This window comes from Coenobita brevimanus, chromosome 50 (genome assembly GCF_032717465.1).
Source record: "Coenobita brevimanus isolate Jiangsu-jjx chromosome 50, ASM3271746v2, whole genome shotgun sequence".
In the NCBI taxonomy this organism is placed as follows: Eukaryota; Metazoa; Arthropoda; class Malacostraca; order Decapoda; family Coenobitidae; genus Coenobita; species Coenobita brevimanus.
Window position 1 is genome coordinate 51,087,084 of NC_137003.1, and position 23,876 is coordinate 51,110,959.

Sequence of the window (23,876 nt, forward strand, 5' to 3'; positions counted from 1 at the left end):
CACACACACACACACACACACACACACACACACACACACACACACTCTCTAGATAGATAGATAGATAGATAGATTGATTGATTGATAAATAGATAGATAGATATAGTTATAGACATATAACTACTACTGCTTCTACTACTACTGCTACTACTTAATACTTTCAACGCATTTTTTTTTCCATAATCCCTTCCTTCTTTTCAGTTCCTCGGATTCCAGTTTCCCTTTCTGCAGCTCCTTTTTCTCTTATCTCTTTCTCACATTGTCTTTCATTTTCTCTCCTTTTTTTCCCATTTTTTCCTTTTAAATTTCCTTTCCTTTCCCTTCTTCTCTTCTCTCCCAAAATTTTTGTCTAGTTCCACTTTTTTGCCTTCGCCTCCCTCACTTATTACCGTCTCTTTCCCACCGTCTTCTCTCGAATTTTACTTTCCTTACTCTCCGACTACCCCACTTGTTTTTTGTCCTCTTTCTTTTCCTTTTTCCTTTCTTCTCCTCTCCTTCTTCCTTTATCTTCAGTGTCCCCTCTGTTTTCCTTTTGTCTCCTACCTTTTCTCTCAAAGTCCCCCTCCTTTACCTTCCTCTCTCCCACTTTTTGATTCTCCCGAATTCTCCTTCATTTTGTCCTCCTCCCCACTTGTTCTCTCCATTTTTTTCCTACCTTTCCCACCTAGTCTCACCCATTCTCATCTTTTCCTCCAGTTTCCTAAAATTTCTCTTAAAATCTCCTTCCTCTTCCCCCCTCTCTCACATGTTTTCTCTCCAGTTTTCCTTTCTTTTCGTTCCAATTCCCCCGCCTTGAGTGACAATGGCGGGAAAATCCTCCTGTAGTTCGTGTGAGCCCCACCAGAGCCGCAGTGACAGCTGTATATAACCTTGACTGACCCTCCCCCTTTCTTTGCCCCTCTCTCTCTCTCTCTCTCTCTCTCTCCCCATTACATAATATAGGAGCTGCGGCATCATGTTTGGGATGCATTTTCTATTTCGAACCAGCTCCAGGAGGTGACGGTAGCAGCCTCTATGTGGACGTAAACATCTCTGCCCTGTCGCTGTCAAACCGCCCGTAGCGCCTTCGGTCATATGACTTAGTTTACATTTTGTTCATGTTACCTCCAAGCAAATTTATTTAGGTAGAGAGAGACCTTTAAAACTGAGAAGTAGTTATTTCCTCATCTGATCCCTTCACTACAAGAAGTTTACCTTATACAAAAGAAAATGGTGTGGAGGTAGCAAGGATGGAAGAGTAAAATAATAACACATCAGAATTCCTCAGCCACACTTGGCTTACTTTCATTTTCTGTAGGTAAGACCACTTCTTGTACTTGGTGGTGACGTCAACCATCCACGCATTCGATGAAGTAATACAGTGTTTCGTTCAGGTATTCTGTTGAGCAAGGAAGAGTGGCTGTGCGTGACAGAAATAAATGGAGAGAAATTGTGAATGAATAAGTGATGACGCAGCCCCGAGGGAATATTCTCCCGCATTTGGTCTGATCAGCTAGTCAGGTCAGGTGCGGGTAAGGGGATGGGTCTGTTATGATGTGGCAGGGGTAAACCAGTTCTGCTGTCGGGCCCTGCTGCGGATGTCACTGATTGCATTGCCCAGTTGACCCTTGTGCGGTGTGGTGCGGTGAGGATCTGTCCGTTCTCCCCTTTGGGGCTAAGATGCGAATGAATGTGTTTGAATGGATGAGTAAATGGAGAGTGAGTCGTCCTGTCTCGGCTACCTCCCTTTCCTTGGGGGAAGCAGCCTAGTATATAGATAGATAGATAGATAGATTCTACACCAGCGTAAAATGTTTCCAGTAACCCAGGACAACGTTTGCTATATTGTCTGGTAAATACTCGTATATTATCAAGTGACCCCCAGTGCTCTAGATGGGCCCCAGAAGAGTTTTGATTCTCGGGGTGGTTAGGATTTATCATTCACGAAATACCTCTCAGGAGCCATGAATATCGGGTATGTATAGCCCTGCCCCGGGGCCTCTGAGCTCCTGGCTGGTCAAAAATGAAGTGGATTATAGAAAGATGTAGAGAGATAACGACCACTTCCATTTTGTGACGGTTCTGTGGTTCCCTTGACAATAAGATGTGTATTATTGGTCTCGACCCATATTCTCGTCGGCTACGTAAGTTTCCTACACTTCATTTCTGCTGGTTGATTTCTGTACACTACATACTGCATTAATGTACTCTTGTATGGTATTTAAGCAGTGTATGGTGCTATAGAAAGGAGAAAAATACACCTAAATAACAAGCTGCCACATTCAAAGCAGATCACTAAGGAAGAGGTGCTGGAAAGCCTCCTATACTGATAAGAATACACCTCTGAATATACCTGTCTTGGAGATCTTCGTCAACGGTATCTCTCCAGCAGGTTTCTAGCAGGGGATGAGTCTTAGCTTCGCCTCAGTTCGTGACGAGGAGGCGTGTTTGCTGGGGGAAGCCAACCTCTCAGTTGTTCAGGGAGCAGGTGTTTTTCAGTGAGGTGTAGTTCTGAGGAGTGTGATTTTGTAGTGCGTATGTGATAGCTATAGTTCTAATGTGTGTGTGTGTGTGTGTGTGTGTGTGTGTGTGTGTGTGTGTGTGTGTGTGTGTGATAATGTACATGTGAATGTTATGTTTTTGTTTTTCTTTCATTGTTGCTACACGGTGGTAAATAACCTTTGAAGTGATGTACCTCAGATCTATGTCTTTAACCTTAGCTGACTCCCTCCCCTTTCCCCCTAGTTGCTTAGGGTTGTGCGCAGACAAGTTCTCTCTCTCTCTCTCTCTCTCTCTCTCTCTCTCTCGTGTTGCACTGAAAAAGTCTTAGTGAGAGAGAAGAAAATAAAACCTATAAGCACGGGAAATCAAAATAGAGGAAGCTTTAAGCTGGATTTAAGAGTGAGAGAGAAAGAATGAAGAATTAAAATAGAGGTGTATACGTGTGTGTGTGTGTGTGTGTGTGTGTGTGTGTGTGTGTGTGTGAGAGAGAGAGAGAGAGAGAGAGAGAGAGAGAAATTACGGTAGTTCAGAGACAGGAGGGAGAAGGGGAAGAGATGAGAAAGTGCATACTGTAGAGAAGAAAAAAAGGCAGAGAGGGAAAGGAAGCAGGGGGAAAAGAAAGATGAGGGGATGTAAGAGGGAAGAGCGGCAGATAATGGAAGTAGGAAGCAGTAGAAAAGAAAGAAATATGGAAGAAAGGTGTAAAAAGAGGATGAGAATCAGGAGAAGGAAGCAGGAGAGGAAGAGATGAGAGCAAAAGAGAAGCAGAATTGTGGAAGGAGGAAGGAAAGAGAGAGAAACAACAGGATATGTAGAGGGGAAGAGATGCAGAAAAAGAGAGGAAATAAAACAGGAGAGGAACGATGAGGGGAGAGAGGCAGGAAGCGGAAAGAGAGGAAGAGAAGCAGAAAAGGAGAGGAAGGAAGAAGCAAGAGAGGGCGGATGAGGGAAGACGGACTTGGAGAGTGACATAGGAAAAGAGAATAAAGCCGTGCGACCAGGTACAGTGGATGGAAGAGAAGGGAGAAAGAAAGAAAGAAGGGTGAGAGGGAAGGGAGAGAGGAACTAAGGCTCATATTCTCATCGGTTTAGGAAGCACTCTAACACCTTTTCCTAAGCGATTTATTTTGCTTATTGCACCTCACTGTTTTACTCTGTGTTTGATAGTCTTCCATTATCGCCATATTCTGCATAAATGACGTTCAAATGGAAATTAACCATCCATATCCAAAAATAACTAGCTAAGGACGAGGTGCCAGGGTGCTTACTCAACCCGACAAGAATACGGAGCATAGGCACAAGAAGAGAGAGAGGAAGAGAGGGCTCAAGACAAGGAGAGAGAAAAAAAGAAGAAAAGGAGAAAAGAACAGGGAGTTGGGAAAGAGAAGTGGAAATACACAATAAAAGAGAGAGGAAAGCAGGAGGAAAGTATCAGTGAGAGGGAAGGGAAGAAATGGAGAAAGAGGGAGAGGGGAGGAATGTATGTGACAGGTAGAGGAGAGAGCTTAGTGGGAGGGTTAGGAGATCCTGGACGCAGGGAATGGGATGTGGAAAAGAGAGAGAGAGAGAGAGAGAGAGAGAGAGAGAGAGTATTCGTTTTTTTTATATTGAATGGGAAGCGCATATATGAAGAAAAATACATTAAGGTAACATGTGTAGATTAGATTTCTATTACGGGGAGACTTGAGCAACGTGTGAATGATGGTGTTGTCCATTCCACTGGGCATACCACTGAGAGCTCTTCCATTCCTTTAAATCCTATTTCCTTTTTTCTATATCCTACCTTACGCCATCTGTAAGTGAGAAAATGTTACAAGAAAATGACGATGATGATGATAATGATGACGATGATGATGATGATGACGATGACTTAGCGTACAGATAATGCCAATACATTCTGCCAACACCATCATCCTCGTCTGGTCGAGAGCGAGGTTTGAAATCAGCCAGGAACGTCTGGTTGGCTCTGATAGTTGGTTATTATTAGGACCCACTCTCCTACATTTCTCTCTCTCTCTCTCTCTCTCTCTCTCTTCCTGCTTTTGCACTCACACTTCCACTCTTATTTACACCCTCACACTGCAGCATCGTTACCAGTTAATGTTATCGTTTCCCTTACAGATTTGGTTGGTGTATAATATAGTTTTCAAATCATCCTTTCTTATTACTTTTCAAGGGAAATTTTTCTGTACCGCATGATGGCCATTTCTTTTTCATGCCGGGTTTTACAGGAGGGACTGGAGGGTGTGTGTAGCAGTTTTTTTTTAATTATTATTATTACCTTCCTTACCCTCGACTCTCAAAATTATATATCATACTCTTAGTAATTTTTTAACAGCCTCAGTAAGACCATGAGGTTGTTAATGCTTGCTTTCCTCCATACTCCTTTGTGTTCTTTTTTACGTTCGTCTGACCGTAACTGCAGCAGCATACAAACGTGGCGGCTGAAAGGGTTTGATAGAAGAGAAACCCAAGAGGCGAACTGGCGATGAGGTTTAGTCAGTGCGGCACGGGAACTGATTCAGGTGCGGTGTGGATGACCAAATAAATTACTGCGGTACGCTTTGCACGTGTTCCCTCGCCCTCAGGGACATACTGTGTGTTTTGGTTGCGGCGATGGTGGTGGTGGTGAAAGGGTTGGTGTTTGTGGTGATGCTGATGGTGGTGAAGGGAGCAATGTTGGTGGCGGTGGTAGTGGTGTTGAGGGTTGGTGGTGGTGGCAGTGACGAAGGTGGCAGTTATGGTGGTTAGTATTGGTTGTGGTAGTAGTGGTGGAAGGTATAGTGTTGATGGTAGTGGTAGTGGTAATAGTAAAGTGTAGTGGGAGCTGTAACTGAGACCATGGCATTATAGGAAATAATGGTGTGATGGTATTGTGGTGGGGGTGGTGGTGATGTGACGGCTGCAAATGGGACTGTAATAATAATGGTAGCGATGGTAATGGGTATGATAGTGGTGATGTGAATGGTAGCTGTAACTTGAGACAGTGATATTATTATTGTTTTTGTCGTTGTTGTTGTTGTTGTTAGCAGTTGTAGTAGTAGTAGTAGTAGCAATATTAGTAGTAGTTGTAGTAGTAGTAGTAGTAAGTAGTAGTGAAGGTGGTGGTAGTAGTGGTAATGAGGATTGTGAAGCTACAGTATGAAAAAGATAGTGATAGTAATGATATTGATGGTGCTGGTGATGTTACTGGTTGCTCTTACGGCGATAGTGATGATGGTAGCAGTAGTGTAGTGGTAATAGTTGTGGTGATACTAGTGGTAGCTATAACTGAGATAGTGTTAGCAGTGGTAGCCCAGATGGTGGTAGTGGTAGCACATGGTGGTAGTATATATATATATATATATATATATATATATATATATATATATATATATATATATATATATATCACACAAGCATTTTATTCAGGAATAAACATATTAAGCTGGGGGTTAGACGACAGATACGTATCCAAGCGACCTTTAAAGGTTAGTACTGTACAATTTACTGCATTGGAGGGCAATTTGTTCCATTTATTTACAACTCTATCAAAGAAGAAATGTGTGGCTTTATGCGACTGGAATCGTTTGCCAGTTATTTTATGCCCATTGCCTCTAATATAGTTCGAGTAATCAACTGTGAAGTATTTATCGACAGCCATGTTAGCATGCCGTTTGAATATTTTGAATACTTGAATTAAATCTCCTCGTAACCTCCGTTTAGTTAAGGTAAAGAGATGCAGGGCTTTTAAATGTTCCTCGTATGGTTTATTTCTCAGTCTAGGTATAATCTTTGTCATCCTTCGCTGTACTTTCTCAAGTTTCTCCATATCCTTTTTATGACACGGTGACCAATATTGAACACAATACTCCAAGTGCGGGTGTGCTAAGGAATTATACATAGTGTGGGCAGTATTATCGGACTTATATTCAAATGCTCATTATAATGATTTTTTTAAAAGATTTTAGGAAACAGTCTATATTAATTTTTCTCAGTTTCATGTACCAGGCAGGATGATGATGATGATGATGATGATGACAATGATGATGATGATGATGATGATAATTATTATTATTATTACTATTGATGGAGTGTGTGTTGAAATGCTTAGGTATGGGGGAGAGATTGTTGTGGAGTGGATATGGAAGTTGTGTAGATTGGCTTGGGAAGAGGGAAGGGTTCCAGAGGACTGGAAATCAGGTATAATTGTTCCTCTGTACAAAGGAAAAGGGGAGAGAGAAGTATGTGGTAACCATAGGGGTATTTGCCATCTTAGTGTGACTGGTAAAATATATGGTAGAATACTCATTGATAGGGTTAGGCATATGACAGAGGAGCTAGTTGGAGAAGAACAAGGGGGATTTAGGAAGGGAAAAGGGTGTGTAGATCAGATATTTGTTCTAAGATGTTTAGTGGAGAAGTATCTAGAGAAGGGAAGGAAAGTGTACGCTGCCTTCATGGACTTGGAGAAAGCTTATGACAGAATAGATAGGAAAGGTATGTGGAAGGTATTAAGAATATATGGAGTGGAGGGGAAATTGTTGAGTGCTGTGAAGAGTATGTACGAGGGAGCTAGGGCTACGGTGCGAGTGGATGGTGAGCTGAGTGAGTTCTTTGATCTCAATGTGGGACTGAAACAGGGGTGTGTAATGTCTCCATGGCTGTTTAATATATATATGGATGGGGTCGTAAAGGAGGTACAAGGTAGGGCAGTGGATGTCTGGGTGGCCCTAATGAATGAGGGTGAGATTTGGAAGCTTCCGGTGTTGCTGTTTGCTGATGATACAGTATTGTTGAGTGAAGACGAATGGGAGTTGCAAGGTTTGGTGAATGAATTTGGGACAGTGTGTAGGAGGAGGAAGCTGAAAGTTAATGTAAACAAAAGTAAAGTTATGGTGTTTGAGAGGAATGAAGTCACAGAGTGTGCAGTGAGGTTGGATGGTGAGGATATGGAGAATGTGAGTGCATTCAAGTACTTGGGTAGTGTGATGAGCAAGGATGGAACTTTGGGGGATGAAGTACGTGAAAGGGTACAGCAGGGAAGGAAGGTTGTTGGCACACTGAAAGCAGTGATGAGAAATAGGGAGGTGAGTATGGAAGTTAAGAAGTCACTGCATGATGGTATTGTGATCCCTACCCTGACGTATGGAAGCGAGGCGTGGACCTTGCAAGAGGGGAACAAGTCAAGAGTGAGAGCAGTGGAAATGAGTTACTTGAGAGGAGCATGTGGAGTGACATGGAGGGACAGGTTGACGAATGAAGAAGTGAAGGAACGTTGTGGGGTAGATGTGGATGTGGTTGAAAAGATTAGGAGAAATACACTGAGGTGGTTTGGACATGTGGAGAGGATGGAGAATGAAAGACTGACTAAGAGGGTGTATGTAGGTGAGGTGGAGGGAGGGAGAGGGAGGGGTAGACCGAGGATGAGGTGGAGGGATGGAGTTGAGAGGTATATGAGGGAGGGGGGTGAGTTGGGGGAGGGGAGTCAAATGGTGGGTGACAGAGTGACTTGGAGGCGTTTTGTCTGCGGCCACCCTTTGCGGGATTAGGGCGTCGGGCTATAGATAGATAGATAGACTATTATTATTATTATTATGATTATTGTTTTATTATTATTATTATTATTATTATTATTATTTTCTGTCAATTTCAGGAAGCAGCCAGGCCTTCCTCAGCCAGGCGGCCCGCCCATCACTCACCTGTAACCCGCTTCTCCTTCGCCTTCTGCCCCCACCCTTTGCCTACCTGTGCTAAGTTACACCAGCGACACACCACGCCGCAGGTACACTGATAAACAGTTTCACAGTTCCGTACCTAAATTTTGCAGTTCTCTGTTTTAATCTGTGGCGCCTTGTCACAGCGGCAGCAGGGTTTTGCATATTTATCTTATACAATATGGTGGCGTCATATATGTTTTTTTTTATTCTTACTATAGCGATTGTATTCAACTGAAGGAAGATAATTGTAATTGAAGGGGTCACTAAAGAAGGCTATATTTAACCTTTCCAGTTCAATCTTTACACAGCTGAATAGAATGGCCTTGAAACCATTACAAAATTACAGAAATACGTCATGGCAGTGAAAGGCTTAATGGAAACTGAGGACGACCACACTTGGCGTCCTTGTCACATAAATGGCGTCTGTGTTAGTGATAGACGCCAGAATCCCCAGTGGCACGGGATACGGCACGGGTGTGGAGGGGAGGGGAGAGGTGAGGGAGGAGGTGAAGGAGGAAGGACAGAGGAGAGGGGAAGAGGAAGGCAGGAGTTGCAAGGGAGAGGTGAAGAAGGGAGGGAGAAGACATAAAGAGGGAATGGTGGAGCTGGGAGAAAAGGGACTGAAGAAGGAAGAAGGGAGGGAGAAGACGTGGGAAGAGGCGCAGAAATAAAAGGGAAGAGGGATAGAGGAGAGCGGAGAGAAGGTAGAGAGGAAGGAAAGCGGATGAAGAAGGAGAGGAGGGGAGGCGAGAAAATGGGGAGAGGAAGGAAGTGGAGAAGGGGGGAAAGGAAGAGATCAAGAGGGAAAAAACGGGGAAGGGAGGAAGAGGAAGGTAGAAAAGAAGAAAGAGGGGACAGGAGGTGGAAAAGAGGGAGCTAAAAGAGGAAAGGAAAGAAAAGGAGCGGAGGGAAGAGGTAAAGAAAGGAATGGAGAAAACGGGGCGAAGGGAGAGAATACGGAAGAAAATGAAAGGAAGATAGGAGGTCGGAGGGGAGAGAAAAGGGTGAAACGGGAGGACGAAGCGAGAAGTGGGAGGAGAGAAGAGAGAGGGGGAAAGTGGCCAAAGTTAGCAACATTCTTATTCCCAGTTACTGATCCCTTGCCAGTTACTCCCTTTCCCTACGACCACCCCTTTTTTACTTTGTTTTGGGTTCTCTTATTCATAAGAGAGACCAGTGCATAGCGAAAGGGTTAGGAACGGTTGGCGATGATTGCTGAACTAATATATATATATATATATATATATATATATATATATATATATATATATATATATATATGCGAGAGATTTTTCCTGAGAGGAATAAAATTGCTTGGTTGTACCATGAAAGAAACAGGTCATGGTGGAGGGATTAACGGAGTCCGTGAATCACATATCCAGAAGATTTCGGTGTAATGCATCAACAACTTTTGAGATATTATGTGGTCAAATAAACAAACAAATAAACAATCTGGTGTAAATACATAACCTTCTCCAATTCGTTGGCGAACATAAGAAGAGAGTATAAGTGAAGGTAACTACGTTCTCGGGCTGAAGGAGTTGACTGAAGGGCGAAGGTAAAGTCTATTTCAGGATGACGTTAATGATACGTTCTCGCCTAGGCTGGAAAATAAATTAGGGTGAGCGTAATGCGATTAGGAGAGTTAGCCCTCCATCAGCTCGGCAGAGGCCGACTTAAGAGGATGAATACTGTATTACTGAGGAGACCTGGAGTTAGAGGAAGGCTGGGGGAAGTGGCTGAGAGAAACGCTGATGGGGAGAGTGGGTGAGGTATGGTGTGAATGAGTGAAAGTGGGAGAAAGAGAGTTAGAGCGATGGTGAATTGCATGAGAGAGAAGGCTAGTTACAAGGTAGGAGAAGGTGGGTGAGTTGTGGAGGGGGGTGAAGGAGCAGGTGGTTGAGGGAGTAGGTTGCATAGTTGAAAAAAATTGGGTGTGAATGATTGTGAAGGCAGAAAATGATGGAGGTATGTGAGGGAAGATGAGGGTGACGAAAGTGAAGGTAGGGAGTGAGGAGGTTAGTGATGGGGATGTCAGTGGAAGATGGTGGTGGTGATGGTGATGGTAGTGGGAGAGGGAGGTGGTGTCTGTGGGTGGTGGTGGTGGTGGTGGTTAAGGAAGGTGGTTTTTGTGAGTGAGGGAGTGGTGGTGGTGGTGGGTGTGGGAGGTGTTGGTGATGGTGGTGATGGGTGAGGGAGGTGGTGATGGTGGTGGTGGTGGTGCTGGTGATGGTGGGTGAGGATGGTGATGGTGGTGGTGGGTGGAGGAGATGCCGGTGGGTAAGGGAGGTGGTGGTGGTAAATGAGGGAAATAGTGGTGGTGGTGATGGTAGTAGTAGGTAAGAGAGTGGTGGAGATTTGAAGTGATGGGTGAGGGAACAGGGGAGATAGAAATTGAAAGGTGAAGAAGAAGATTATCTGAGAGACGCGAGATATTAGGTGATTAAAATTCTCTCTCTCTCTCTCTCTCTCTCTCTCTCTCTCTCTCTCTCTCTCTCTCTCTCTCTCTCTCTCTCTCTCTCTCTCTCTCTCTCCACTTAATCCATCCATTCATCCACCCTGCTTATCCACCCTTCCACTCAGTCCGTAAAGCCTCTCATTCACCTACTCAGTTTGTCGGTCCATTCATCACCTACTTCATCTATCCATCCATTCACTCAGGCTGTCCATCCATCCACTTAATAAATCCATCTGTCTGCTCAGTCCCTTCATCCATCTGTCTACCCAGTCCCTCCATCCATCTGTCCACTCGTCCTGTCTATCTGTCTATCAAGGCCACCGTCTTGAGCTTCTCGGTAGGGCTAATCAATTCCTTCCCTTCCAGCCGCTTATCTAGAGCTGCTAAGAACCTAACTCCTCCTCCTTTCTCTGTCTGTCTGTCTGTCTGTCTGTCTGTCTGTCTGTCTCTCTCTCTCTCTCTCTCTCTCTCTCTCTCTCTTTCTAATTATCCTTCAGCGTCCATGTCACCCCCACCCCCCCAGGAATTCACCGTCCGGCCCATGGAGGTATGGCTGGAATACCTGTGATACCTGCTTTATCTCCTTATCTCCATGGTTCAGCCTGTCTCCATTCTCGACTCTCCTCTCCTTCCTCTTCTCCTTTCTCTCCATTCCTCCTTCTCTCCTTCTTCCTCTCCTTTCTCTCCATTCCTCCTCATCTCCTACCTCTTTTCCTTTCTCTCCATTCCTCCCCCTTCTCCTCCCTCCTCTTGTCCTCATGATTCATTTGCTTCTTCCCTTCTTCCCTCTCTTGATTGTTCTTATTCCACTTCTCCTCATGTTTCTTACACCGTCTTTCTTCCCGTCTTCCCATCCTCCAGTCTTTTCATCTTCCCCTAATAATCTTTCTCTCTCATTTCCCTATCACCCCTTCTCCCTCTGCTTCTCTTCCTTCGTATTTCTCTTCATCTCTCCTTATCGTTTCATCTCATCCTCTTATCCCCTCTCCGTCCCCCTTACTTTTCTTTCTTCTTACCTTCCTCTTCTTTCTTCCCCTCCCTTTCCATTCTCTTAATCCTCTCTTCTTATTTTTTTTCTCCTCTCTCTCCTTCTCCTTATCCCCTCTTCTCTCCCTTCTCCTCTAAAGTACTTCCCAAATTTTCGCTTCTCTACCCCCATCCCGGGTTTCCATGGCCTCTTCCTTCCCTCCCACGTCCTTTTCTTCCTCTTTCTTCGCTTCTTTGTCTACCTGCTCTTCTTCCTCTTCCTTCTCTCCTCACTTTTCTCCATCCGCCTTCTCGCATTCCTTCTCTTCCTCCTCTCCTTCCTTCTCTTCTCACTCTTTCTGCTCTTTTCCCGCCTCTCCTCCCTCCTCTCCTTTTCCTTCTATCTTCACTTCTCTCTTCCATTCTTCCTTATCATTCCTCTTTTTCTCAGTCCCTCTCCTTACCACTTCCTTCTCAACGACACATCTTCTTCCTTTACTGATTCCCTCTTTTTCTACTCTTACCTGAAATCTTTCCTTCTTCTTCCAGTCTCTGTTTTTACACTGTCCCTCCAGTCTCTCCTCCTCTTCCCTTCCCCTCTTCTCCAGTGCTCTCCCCCTCCTCTCTTCTCTCTACTCCCTAATTCTCTTTCCCGCCTCCTTACTCCGTCCACCCGGCTCTGGGCTAAGTTGTCAAACAGGAATTTAATTAACTGTGAAGCCTCGTGGGAAGGCCACCAGCTTGACACAAACCTCGCCCATATTAACTCACGCCCTACCAACTTCACACGTCCTAGAATCGCCCTCTGGTTCTCGGCAGGTAGCCCCTTAAGCTGAGTAAAATTGTCCAACGGGAGCAGCAAGAACAAGTGCAACAATTCTAGGCAAATGGAGGAGCACACATCCCTAATACTGGGCCTCGGTTGAGTCCACAAAAAATCAAACATAACTTAAGAAAAGCAAAACTGAGGTGATGTGGGCACGTGAAGAGGAAGGAAGAGCATACTGTCAGTGGAGATGCAGTCCTCAGATAGAAGAGTAGGGAAACCACGACTGAGGTGGATGGATAAATGTTCGTGGAAATCTAAAAGAAAATAAGTTTTTTGAACAGTTGGCCCAGAACTGGATTGCATGAAGGAGAGTAGTGATACGCTGCTGTGACTCCACCTAAGAAGGGCCTAATTATGCGGCACAGACAAACAAGCTGAATTCGATAGGTGTGGCAGACCTCGCTTCCTAATAGCCTTAGAGAATGACTAATGGACGGGCTTGCTCTTCGAGATGCTTCCACATTTAAGAATAAATCATTGTGCTGGAAGGAGAAACGTAAGACTCAAACATACCCAGTAGCTTGGTTGAAACCCTAAGGTCGCTTTGCTCTACCCTCTTATACCCCTCAAGCTGAGTGAAATCATCAGGCGGTGACAGGAAGGAAACAATACCATCATAGTGCGGTGAGTAACAATCATAAAATACAAAGTCGTCATAACAAAATTGGGGTTGATTAAAACCTAACTGGCTTAAGAAAATTTAAAACCGCTCCCTGGAATTGGCCCATTGAGCTGAGTAAAATCGTCTGGCAACAGTAGGAATGCTAATGCAAAGTAACCCAAGGTCACAACACCCCTCCCAGCCCCAAATTTGGGGCCCTTCACTTCCATCCTTACCGCTGGTGGATTTTCACCAAAATCGAACCGCTTCCACAGTTCTGCATACCCAACACATTTGGAAAGTTTGAATATGATCCGTTCATTGGTTCAAGAGTTAATCGATGCATAGACTCACAAAAAATTACGTGACCATGACGTTGACTTTTCAGGGTCACCCAAAGTCAATGCAGTGGTGCCAATAGAATCCCCATATGCCTGTATGACTTCCTATTATTGATTAAGAGTAACGACGTGTCTCTCATGTTTGCCTCCAATGGCACTTTGAAAAATTTGCTCCAAATTTTGGGCCTCATAATCCTACCCTTACCCCTTGTGGACTTTCGCCAAAATCGAACCACTTCCTCAGTTCCACATACCCAACAAAGTTTGAAGATGATCCGTTCATTGGTTCAAGAGTTAATCGATGCACAGACTCATACAATATATGTGTGACCTTGGGAATTTTACCTTTCAAGGTCACCCAGGTTCAAATGTAACGGTGCCATAAGTAAACCGTAAGGTGAATTTAAAAAAATATGGAGGTAGCGTGGAAAAAAAAAAAAAAAGATTCATCTGAAGTGGCCAACGAAGCTTTCTAGGTACCCCCTGACAAGCACCCGCAAAAAAAAAAATAAAAATGAAAAGCGGGTGTTTGGGCTACACGGAGGAGCCTGTGCCTTCCCTTTGGCTATCTGTACCCCACAAAATACGGAATGTGTCGGCCCTCCCCTCACACCTCACGCCCACACCCCGCCCTCCTCACTCCTCCCCACTCCTATCTCCCCTGCCCTGCGTCTCTTTCCTCCTCCTCACTTTCCTCCCCTCCTCGCATCATAATCTTCGTTTCTCCTCCTCGTTTCTCCCCCTCTCCTCTCTCCTCGCATCTCCTCCACTCCCCTCTGCCTCTCCATCGCCCTTTCTCCCCTCGCCTCTTCCTCTTTTACTTTCCCTTCCCCATTGCTTCTTGCCTCTCGTCTCTCCTCTCTCCTCGTTTTTCCCCCCTCGCCTCTCCTCCCCCCTAACCCCCCCCCCCTTTTCGCCTCTCCCCTCCCCTCCCCTCCCCTTTCCCCCATCCCCCTGCCCCTCCTCTTCCCGCTCTCCCTCTTCGCCTGTTCCCTCTTCACTCACTCTCCTCGCTTCTCCCTCTCACTCTTCCCCCGTCCCCACTCCCTCCCCCTCCTAGGTCGTGGTGGTGCTACAGCTGTGGGGAAAATACTGAAATGTTGATGAGCCTGACAGTCCGGAAAACACCATATTACCACAGACATGGAAAAATCAAAACAAAAATACGATTAGCTTAAAGTGGGTATTTTTTTTTACGACTCTGTGCACTTCCAGTCTGAGCAGTAAAACATTTGGAAGACTGGGTGTGGCAGCCTCAAGAAAGAGAGAGAGAGAGAGAGAGAGAGAGAGAGAGAGAGAGAGAGAGAGAGAAATGTTGCGTAAATTGAAATGTCAGAAAAATGCAACAAGAAAGAACAGTGATTTTTGTGTGCATATATTATTTCAGATGTACCACTCTTAACATTCATCGACTTTGCTTTTATTCACGAAACTTATTTAGCTCAGTTGTACGTGATTTACTAAGAACACTTGACCTGCCCAAGCCAAAGTTAAATCTTCATCGAGTGTTTGAAAATGAAGCAAATACGCGTCGATATATTCAAACTTATAAGAATCGAATATATAAAAACTTGCTTTAGATTCCACATTATGTCTACAGTTTAATTAATGTGACCATAAATATAAGCCTGTGGATATTAAGAACAAAACTTGAGTAAAATATAGAATATGGTACGGTTATGAAAATGAGGAGGAGGAGGAGGAGGAGGAGAAAGAGGAGGAGAAGGATTCTTTCATGTCGCTCTTTGTTTCTCGTAATCAGAGAGAGAGAGAGAGAGAGACAGACAGACAGACAGACAGACAGACAGAGACAGACAGACAGACACACACACACAGACAGACAGACAGACAGACAGAGACAGACAGACAGACACACACAGACAGACAGACAGACAGACACACATACTGAGAGAACATTTACTGTCGGATTTTTTTTTTTTTCTCATATTAACGAAGGCTACAGTTTACCTCTTAAGTTTGAACACTTTCTTCGAAACCGAATAAGAAAGTTTGGAGATAGTAAGAAATATTACTATAAGCCGTCAGCTTAGGGAAGGAGTTAAGATCCAGTCTCACCAGTAGACGGGTGTCCTAAGCTGAATAAACTGTATTAGTCAGTGACAAGAATAAGAGAGTCATCGAGGTGAGCGAATGTACCTGATATAACCCCATCATTCCGATTATGTATTTTTCACTTTATTCCTGCTACCATTAAGCTTAAGAGAAGCCTTTTGTATTGCAGGATTTTAATGAGGGCTGTCTCTAACCCTTTCAGCTCAAAATCTCTTCATAGCTGAATAAAAATCGTCTAGATGGGTTAAGTCGTCCGAAGTTTGGGAGGACAGTGGTGCTTTATGAGTTCCTGGATGAACCCAATCTGTACAACATGTCTCACCTAAGCTAAACGAAATCGTTTGATGGTAGCAGTTAACAACAGGAAAAGACGTCCTCGTACTGACGGGCGTAGCAATCGAAGGCTTGCATTAACGCCTCTCGATTACGCCAGGGTTAGCAAGACAACTTTTTTTTTTTTCAGTTTCCTTACTTTCCCCTAGAATGTTACATGCAAACATAAAATTACATCGAAATCCTTAGTTGTGTTTGCATAACAGTGCGAGCTAAATACGAACTGGGCACAGTACCATGTCCCCTCTTTGTACATTACCACAAACATCAAATAAGCCCACAATGAGGTTTTCCCTCCCTTAAAAACTGCAGCAGTGTGTCCTCCCCTTCTCGTCCACACTCTTCCCCTCTTCCACCCTCTCCCCCCCAGCCAGCCAGCCAGGCGGACTAATATAGCCGCAATATCACGGTAAGGGCGGCTAAATGTGCCTTGTTTTGCCCTAAGTAACGGCCAGGGCGAGGGCCTTCATCTGGCCTCTTATTTACCAACTTCTGCAATTTTTACATTGTGCCTGAGATTCCTTCTCTATTATTTTATCTTCACTAGCCTAATACAAGCACCAAGCACTTCACAGCCAAGTTGCAGTGAATGGTAAAGTGCAGAAACACGAAAAACATTTTCATGTCTAAAAATGGTAAACTGCCTTAGAGAGATGGTTTGTAATTTTTTGCACTTTCTGCAGTTTTAGTCGCACATGAAAATATCTGTTCATTCTTTTATCGCCGCCTGTATTGTTACTAAGCACTACAACAAGCTAGAATGAATATTGAAGTGCCGCCTCTCCAAACCTTCCCCCGTGCTACAGGGGCATGTGGCAGCCTCATGACTTGACTGTCACACTGCCATGCTGCAGAACTGCAACCTTTCAGAATACCTTTATTCTTCGAACTGCTTCTCTTTGGAACTCACTTCCCTAGATTAATTTCCCCCCAAATTTCAGTCCACAGCAGTTCAAGTCCAGCTTTTAACATTTTTTTACGAATGGAGGACACCAATAATATGGTTTTTGGATGTTTTTTATTTAATTTGTTTTCCTTTCCCTGTTAATCTTCTAAAAAAAGCGAAAAGAAAGCTGCTTTGGAGATTTGTTATCTTGCAGATTGATTAAGATCCTTGTTAAATACGAATCCTAAGTGTCAGCTGCGTGTTGCGGTCACAGGGATCATCTGTACAAATTAAGTTATATCTCATCTCCCTTCCCCTGCTGCTGCCCTCTTCCCCACCCACCATTCCACACACCCTGTACATCACTCTCTGTCTCCTCGTTTCCATCCCGCTTTCCCTGTCTCACCATCTCCCTGTCCTGCCCTCATCCTCTGTGCCTTCCCTGTCTCTCTGGCCCCTTACGTCTTGTCTGTTTGTCCATTCTATCTCTCTGTCCCCTACCCCTATCTTTGCCTCCCCGTCTCTCTGCTCAGTCTGTCACTTTGCCCTCTCTATCTCTCTGCTTTCCCTGTCTCTCTGCCCCCTTATCTGCTTGTTTCCCCATGTTTCTGCCTCTCGTCCCATTCTCTACACACTTCCTTTTTCTGTTCTCCCCTCCATCTGTCTAGCCTCTGCCTCGCAGCCCCACTCCCTCTTTCTGTCAACCTTATCTCTCAGTCTCTGCCCTCAATCTTCCCCCTGTCTCTGTCATCCTTCCTCTCTCTGCCCCCTCCCACTCTCTGTTTCTGTCTTTGCCTCTTTATTTGACTGCTCACCTTATTCTCTTCTCTCCTTCTCATCTCTCTGTCCCCTCCTGCCTGCCTCTTTTCTTTTTCTTTTCCCTCTCCTTATCCTCTTTTCTTCTTATTTTCTTTGCTTCAGAGTCTCTGCCTCCTATTTCTCTTCCCCCTCTCTCTTTGTCCTGTATATCCGTGTTCCTCAACCCTCCCATCTCGCTTCTTCTAATCTCTCTGCTCTCTCCCTCTCTCTACCTCCCAACCCTGCTCCCCCCTTCATCTTTTCCCCAGCTGCCCCTCCCCATCATCCCTTCCCCCGTGTTTGCCTCCCATTCGGTGGAAAATTAATCTTGCAGGGATCATCAGCTGCAACTTAATTCCGCTGCTCTCTCTGGGGCTCGGGGGGGGCTCCTGCGGTTAATTACGTCAGCGGAGCAACTGCGGCGGCGCTGGACAGGCACAAAAATCTGAGGATTTTTTTGGCCGACATTAAAGCCTGGGAGAAGTTTTGTGTTTCCAGCGTCTGTGGTTTGTGTTGTGATTTGGAGACACCTGTGTCATCCTTTTGCTTGTGGTTGACCGTAAACATAAAGGTTACATTTTCATTTCTTTCCGGACGCTGGGAGTTTTACCAGGTGTATTATATATGAGAAGAACTAGCTATTCAGTTTTTAAAATGCTTTGTTACAAAGTATTAAGCAATTGTTTAACGTTCCATTTTTTTGTGATTAGCATTGCTTAATAGTGTCGTCTGGGGTTAGCCATTTTAAAATGCATAAATGCATCAGTCCTAGTGCGATTACTATCAAAACAAGTGTATTATTATTTTGCAATACAAGTACAAGTTTACCCTAGTGCATGGTATCACTCGTAAGCTCTTTTCAAACTCCGAGAAGGATTCTGACTTACAGGCTATTTGTGAATCAGTATCCGTACAGTTCACAGCCTCGTAGCCATGGAGATAATTTTCAGTATTTCTCGTTCATCCACTGGTTTTCCCAGGCGTCCACACTGAAGTCTGCCTTTCACCACTTCAGTTACAGGACGTCTCTTTCATTTTTGTCATGAGGTCTCCAAACGATTATATTAATCTTGGGAAGGATCTTCGGTGATTGTCTGATTAGTCCCTCTAGTTCAAAACGTCAGTCCTAGAAGCCTTCCTGCTTTTCTAACCTTGTGTTTAGCCCATAGAATAGTTTTGTTAATTACAACCATCCTTACAACAAAGAGCCTCGAAAGACCAACGGGTCTGTTGTCGTTTGTTTCCTTTTGTACTCCTTTGTAAACGGAATAAAATCTTTGGGTGATAGTTTGATATCAATCAAAACCGCACCACCAGGCTGTATCTTATTTACTGTAGGCGACAGAAATTCCATTGGTGAAAAGGTTACAAACTGAAGATGCCGCTATGTATCGTCTTCAAGCTTGCAAGGAAGATTTTACTCATCTGAAAGAATCTTACCACTTATCCACTCGAATCCAATTACTTTTTTATTTTTTATTTTCTCGTGCCTGTAGAAGATTTTGTTTGCTTCGGAAAAATCATTTTTAGTGCCCGGATTTAAAAAAAACTACATTAATCCCTTCACAACCTGATGTCCTCCCCAAGCAGAGCATATTCGTCTTCAAGTGGCAGGCATAAAGTTAAAATACATCATTGGATTGTAGGAGTGAAAAAATAAAAGTGCCTCAGTACAGAAATTGAAAACAGCGATACAAAAAATAAATATAATAAACAGATACCTTTGAATATAGGAACATGTACAGAAAAACAGAATATCATGAGTAAATTAAGTACAGCCATAACCACATGTGAGAATTTTGAAGTGAGTGATGAGTAAATGGATATATAGTCTGTTTTGTAGGGTAATTTGTTGATATTCCTCTTATATCTTCCTTCGCTTACTTCTGAATCCTAGCCACCTCATTACTTAGTGAGACACAATGATGATGATGATGAGGAGGAGGAGGAAGAGGAGGAGGAGGACGATAAAAAAAAAAAAAAAAAGCGCTGATATCTAAAACAATGACAGTACCCCCTCCCCCCTCCCCCTAAAAAAAAAAGAATAGCAAAGTCTTACATTCTCTCATTCTCCCCACACAAATATCTCAAACATTGTCATTATCCGTAAACAAACGAAACACACACACACACACACACACACACACACACACACACAAACAAACAAACCCAATACCCCCGAAAACGCACAAAACATACGCAGCAGACACGGAGCAGGCGAGGTGGGTAAAAGTGGCAGGAGAGCCGTAAATTTCACACGAATTGGGGGAGGAGGAACCATTAGCCCGGCCAGCCCAAGACGCCCTTAATCAACTTGGAGGGAGCAGCTTCGGAGGGAGGGATTTGTGAGGAGAAAAAACAGAAAACATAAATTAAAGCTCTTTTTTTTTTTCAGATTGCTGTGGGTAGGCTACGTTAGACTGGGTTAAGTAAAGTGCGTCGGGGTTTGGTTGGGTTGGGTTTGATTAGGCTTGGTTGGGTGTGATTAGGTTGGGTTGGGTTGGGTTGGGTTTGATTAGGCTTGGTTGGGTGTGATTAGGTTGGGTTGGGTTGGACTGGGTGTGATTAGACTTGGTTGGGTGTGATTAGGTTGGATTTGATTGGGCTTGGGTATGATTAGGTTGGGTTGGGTTTGATTGGGCTTGGTTGGGTGTGATTAGGTTGGGTTTGGTTGGGCTGGGTTTGATTAGGCATGGTTGGGTGAGATTAGGTTGGATTTGGTTTGGTTGGGTTTGATTAGGCTTGGATGGGTGTGATTGGGTTGGGTTTGGTTGGGTTGGATTTGCTTAGGCTTGGTTGAGTGTGAGTAGGTTGGGTTTGGTTGGGCTAGGTTTGATTAGGCTTGGTTGGGTGCGAGTAGATTGGGTTAGCTATGGTTAGGTTAATTTTGGTTAAGTCTGACTGGGTGACGCTGGGCTAGGTTACGCTAAATTAGGTCAGGTTGGGGAGGGATGAGCACCGGAAGATCTTGGGTAATCAAAGGAGGGGGAGAAGTGGGAGGAAATGAGAGGTTCTGAGGAGCGGAGAAGTAGATATGGGAGAGGGAGGGAGGTATGGCAGAAAGATGGAGAGAGGTATGGCAGAAGGTACGGTAGGTATATAGGGGTGTGAGACAGACGTAGGGGAGAGTGAGGAAGATAAATGGGAGAGGCAAGTCACTTTGGGGGATATAAAGCCCCGTAAATTAAAGTTTTTTTCTTTTTTTTTGAGATTGCTGTGGGTAAGCTCCGGTTAGGTAAGGTTAAGTTAGGTTAGGGAAGGTAATATAAGTCAGGTCAGGTCAGGTCAGGTCAGATTAGTTCATGTCAAGTTTGGTCCGGTTAGGTTAGGTTAGATTGGTCTAGGTTTGGTCAGGTCAGGTTAGGTCAGGTTAGATTAGGTTGTCAGTTTCAGTTAGGTCAGGTTAGGTAAGGTTAAGATAGGTTAGATTGTGTTAGACTGAGAGGGGGAAAAGGTAAATACTAGCAATGGATAGATATAATGACAGGGAGGGAGCTACTGAGGAATTTGTGCCTTCATTAACCTGTTTTGGCCGAGAACGACGTTTTTTGTAATCCATCCTGCTTTGCAGGATGATACCATTTTCGGCAACATGCACTGTACCGTTGGGCTGAACTCAGGTTGTGTGTGTGTGTGTGTGTGTGTGTGTGTGTGTATGCGTGCATGCGTGTGCGCGCGCTTGGATGCTTTTACTCCCCCTAGACTATTTGATGGATTTGAATGAAACTTCCCAGGCGAGTTAGGTTGGTCTTTGGGAAGGTTTTCTACTATAGTATAAACAATTTTGCAGTCATGATTTGTAGGGGGATCAGCACCCCTCACAAAATTTAAAATTTTCAGAACTAGTGAAAGGAAGGTATATATAGCATCGAAATCTTCGTACATGTTACACAATGTACTCTCATCCTTAATGCAATATTTGGAAGGCGTATCCCCCTGATTGTTCATGGGGGTCATCCCCCTCCCAAAAATAAAAACGATCAGAAACAGGGGAAAGTGAGCACAGGGATTTCAACGAAACTTCTCATGTTAGCTCGTCTTGTTCCTTTATAATGCCTTCCACTACAGACATTTTTTTTGGAAAGTCAGGCCTCTCACCAAATTAAAAATTCTCAGAATAGTAAAAGAAGGACCGATAATGACTTTGATACCTTAATACCTGTCGTACAATGCCTTCTCATCCGTTTTGCGATAGTTGGGTAGCATGATCCCCCCAATTATGCTGGGAGAGGGGGTCAGCCCCCTCCCCAAGATAAAAACTATCAAAAATTGACATAATATTATTTTGGATAAAACTTTCCAGGTGAGTTCGTTTGGTTATTCAGAAGTTTTCCACTATATACAATTTCTCAGTCATGATTTTAGGTTGGCCAATACTCTTTACCAAATTTATCATTCTCAGAAACAGCAAAAGGAAACAAGGTAAGGCTTTAATATTTTAATGCATGTTATACAAGGAACTCTCATTCCTAATGCGATAGTTAGGGAGCGTGACACCTCCATTGATTTTACGAGGGTCAGTGCCCTTCCCAGAAATAAAAATGATAAAAAATAGGGAACTGTGAGCACATGGATTCCACCGAAATCGGCATACGTATCGCAGGATTGGGTCTGCAGTTCCATGTTTTCTCTGAATGCACAGGATGAAACTACACATCTACTTTATTCTTTTTACTTCCTGATGATTTCATTCAGTTTTTGGCTGGTCTATCGCACTGAATGGGTTAAAGAAGGCTATATCTGAGCCTTCCATTTTATTTTAGTGTTTCTTTTAATTTGAGGAATATTGTCGGAAAGTAACAAGAATATATTACATTGTACATCCTTGGGCATAAAGATTTAAAAGTACTTTTTTTTATGAAACAGTCGGAGGGTAAAATAAAGCTAAAAAAACGTCGTCGGCCTGGAGGGGTTAGCGAGAAACAGGCCTTTTTTTACATTTCAATCGTTTTAGTTTCGTTTCAGAGTAAAAAAAAAAGCAGTTTTTCAAGGGCCATCTTCTTCCCCTCGCCCCTCGCTTCTTTATTTTTTTTTTTATTCTTTTTTTTTTAAGACACCAACCATCCATTAAACCAGTATTGAGGAAAGAAGGGTAAAAAAATTGAGAGAGAGAGAGCGAGAGAGAGAGAGAGAGAGAGAGAGAGAGAAGGAGTGAAAGATTTTAATGGCGTTAAAATGAAAATGGAAGAGAACATAGATGGAAATGAATAGTAACGAAAGAAGGAGCAATGAGGAGAATGATTAATAAGAGCGAGGATTAAAATAAACAAAAAATAAGGGAGGGAAAAGCGAGAGAAACAACAAAATGAATAAGAGGGTGAAAACAAAGGAAGGGGAATGCGGAAAGAGAATACTTGATAAAAACATATAGATATAAAAACTAGGAGAGAGAGAGAGAGAGAGAGAGAGAGAGAGAGAGAGAGAGAGAGAGAGCGTACAGTACACAACTCTTAACAATTTTACCGTCTCTCTGTTTAAAGCTGCACTGGGAGAAGGGGAAAAAATGAAGAATGCAAGCAAAAGAAATTAAAAGACAACACTTCTTTGTCTAGAAATGTGAAAGGCAGGAAAGAGAGACAAAAAGGAGCAAAGAAAGGACGTTGAAAAAATTAAAAAATGTCTAGACAATCCCCAGTTTCTCAGTCATTTCTGCAACTCACGATGGTTGTTGAGTTGCCTGGCTTTTTCCCACGTTACTGAAGGCGCTCGGTGGCGTGGCATCCAGACGTACCATTGATGCACTCTATATGTAATGAGCAGGCTGACTACACCTAATGCTCCTAATGGTTCTATGTGACACGCAGGGTAAGTAGGTCTTGTGCTGACGTCTGTTCCATAAATGCAGTCCTGACAACTGCCATATCAAACGACGGAAAAAAACTAAGAACTTTTATCAGTACGATGACACCTTACATATATTTTCTCGCTACCCAGTAGCGTAGACATGTCTCCATAAATATGGTGAGACCAGTCCCAATTTTAGGGAGGCGGCCCATTGCCGCATAGTGTGTATTTAGCCTATTAAATAATCCGAAATTTCAAGTGGAAGGGAGACTAGTGGGGGTGTAGTGGAGGGGCAAATGAAGGCTGTCATTGAACCTCTCCAGTTCAAAAACCCAATTTAAAGATAAATAAAGTTGCCAGAAAATGGTCAAAGTATAAAATAAAATAAGTTAGCCTACTCGATTCAAATGGTAAAACTGTTTGACATTAAGCAAAATACACTGAAAAAAATACCGTACTGAAGGGGCTATTCCCGATAATACTATCACACCAGATCTGACTGAGACAACCCTAGTATGTACTTGGTATGTATAATAGGTATTAACGTCTAATTGGTGACATGTCAGCATGTGTCTCACGTAGTAAAACTGCTGAGCTTTAAGAAAACACTATGAAGCTTATGCCCAC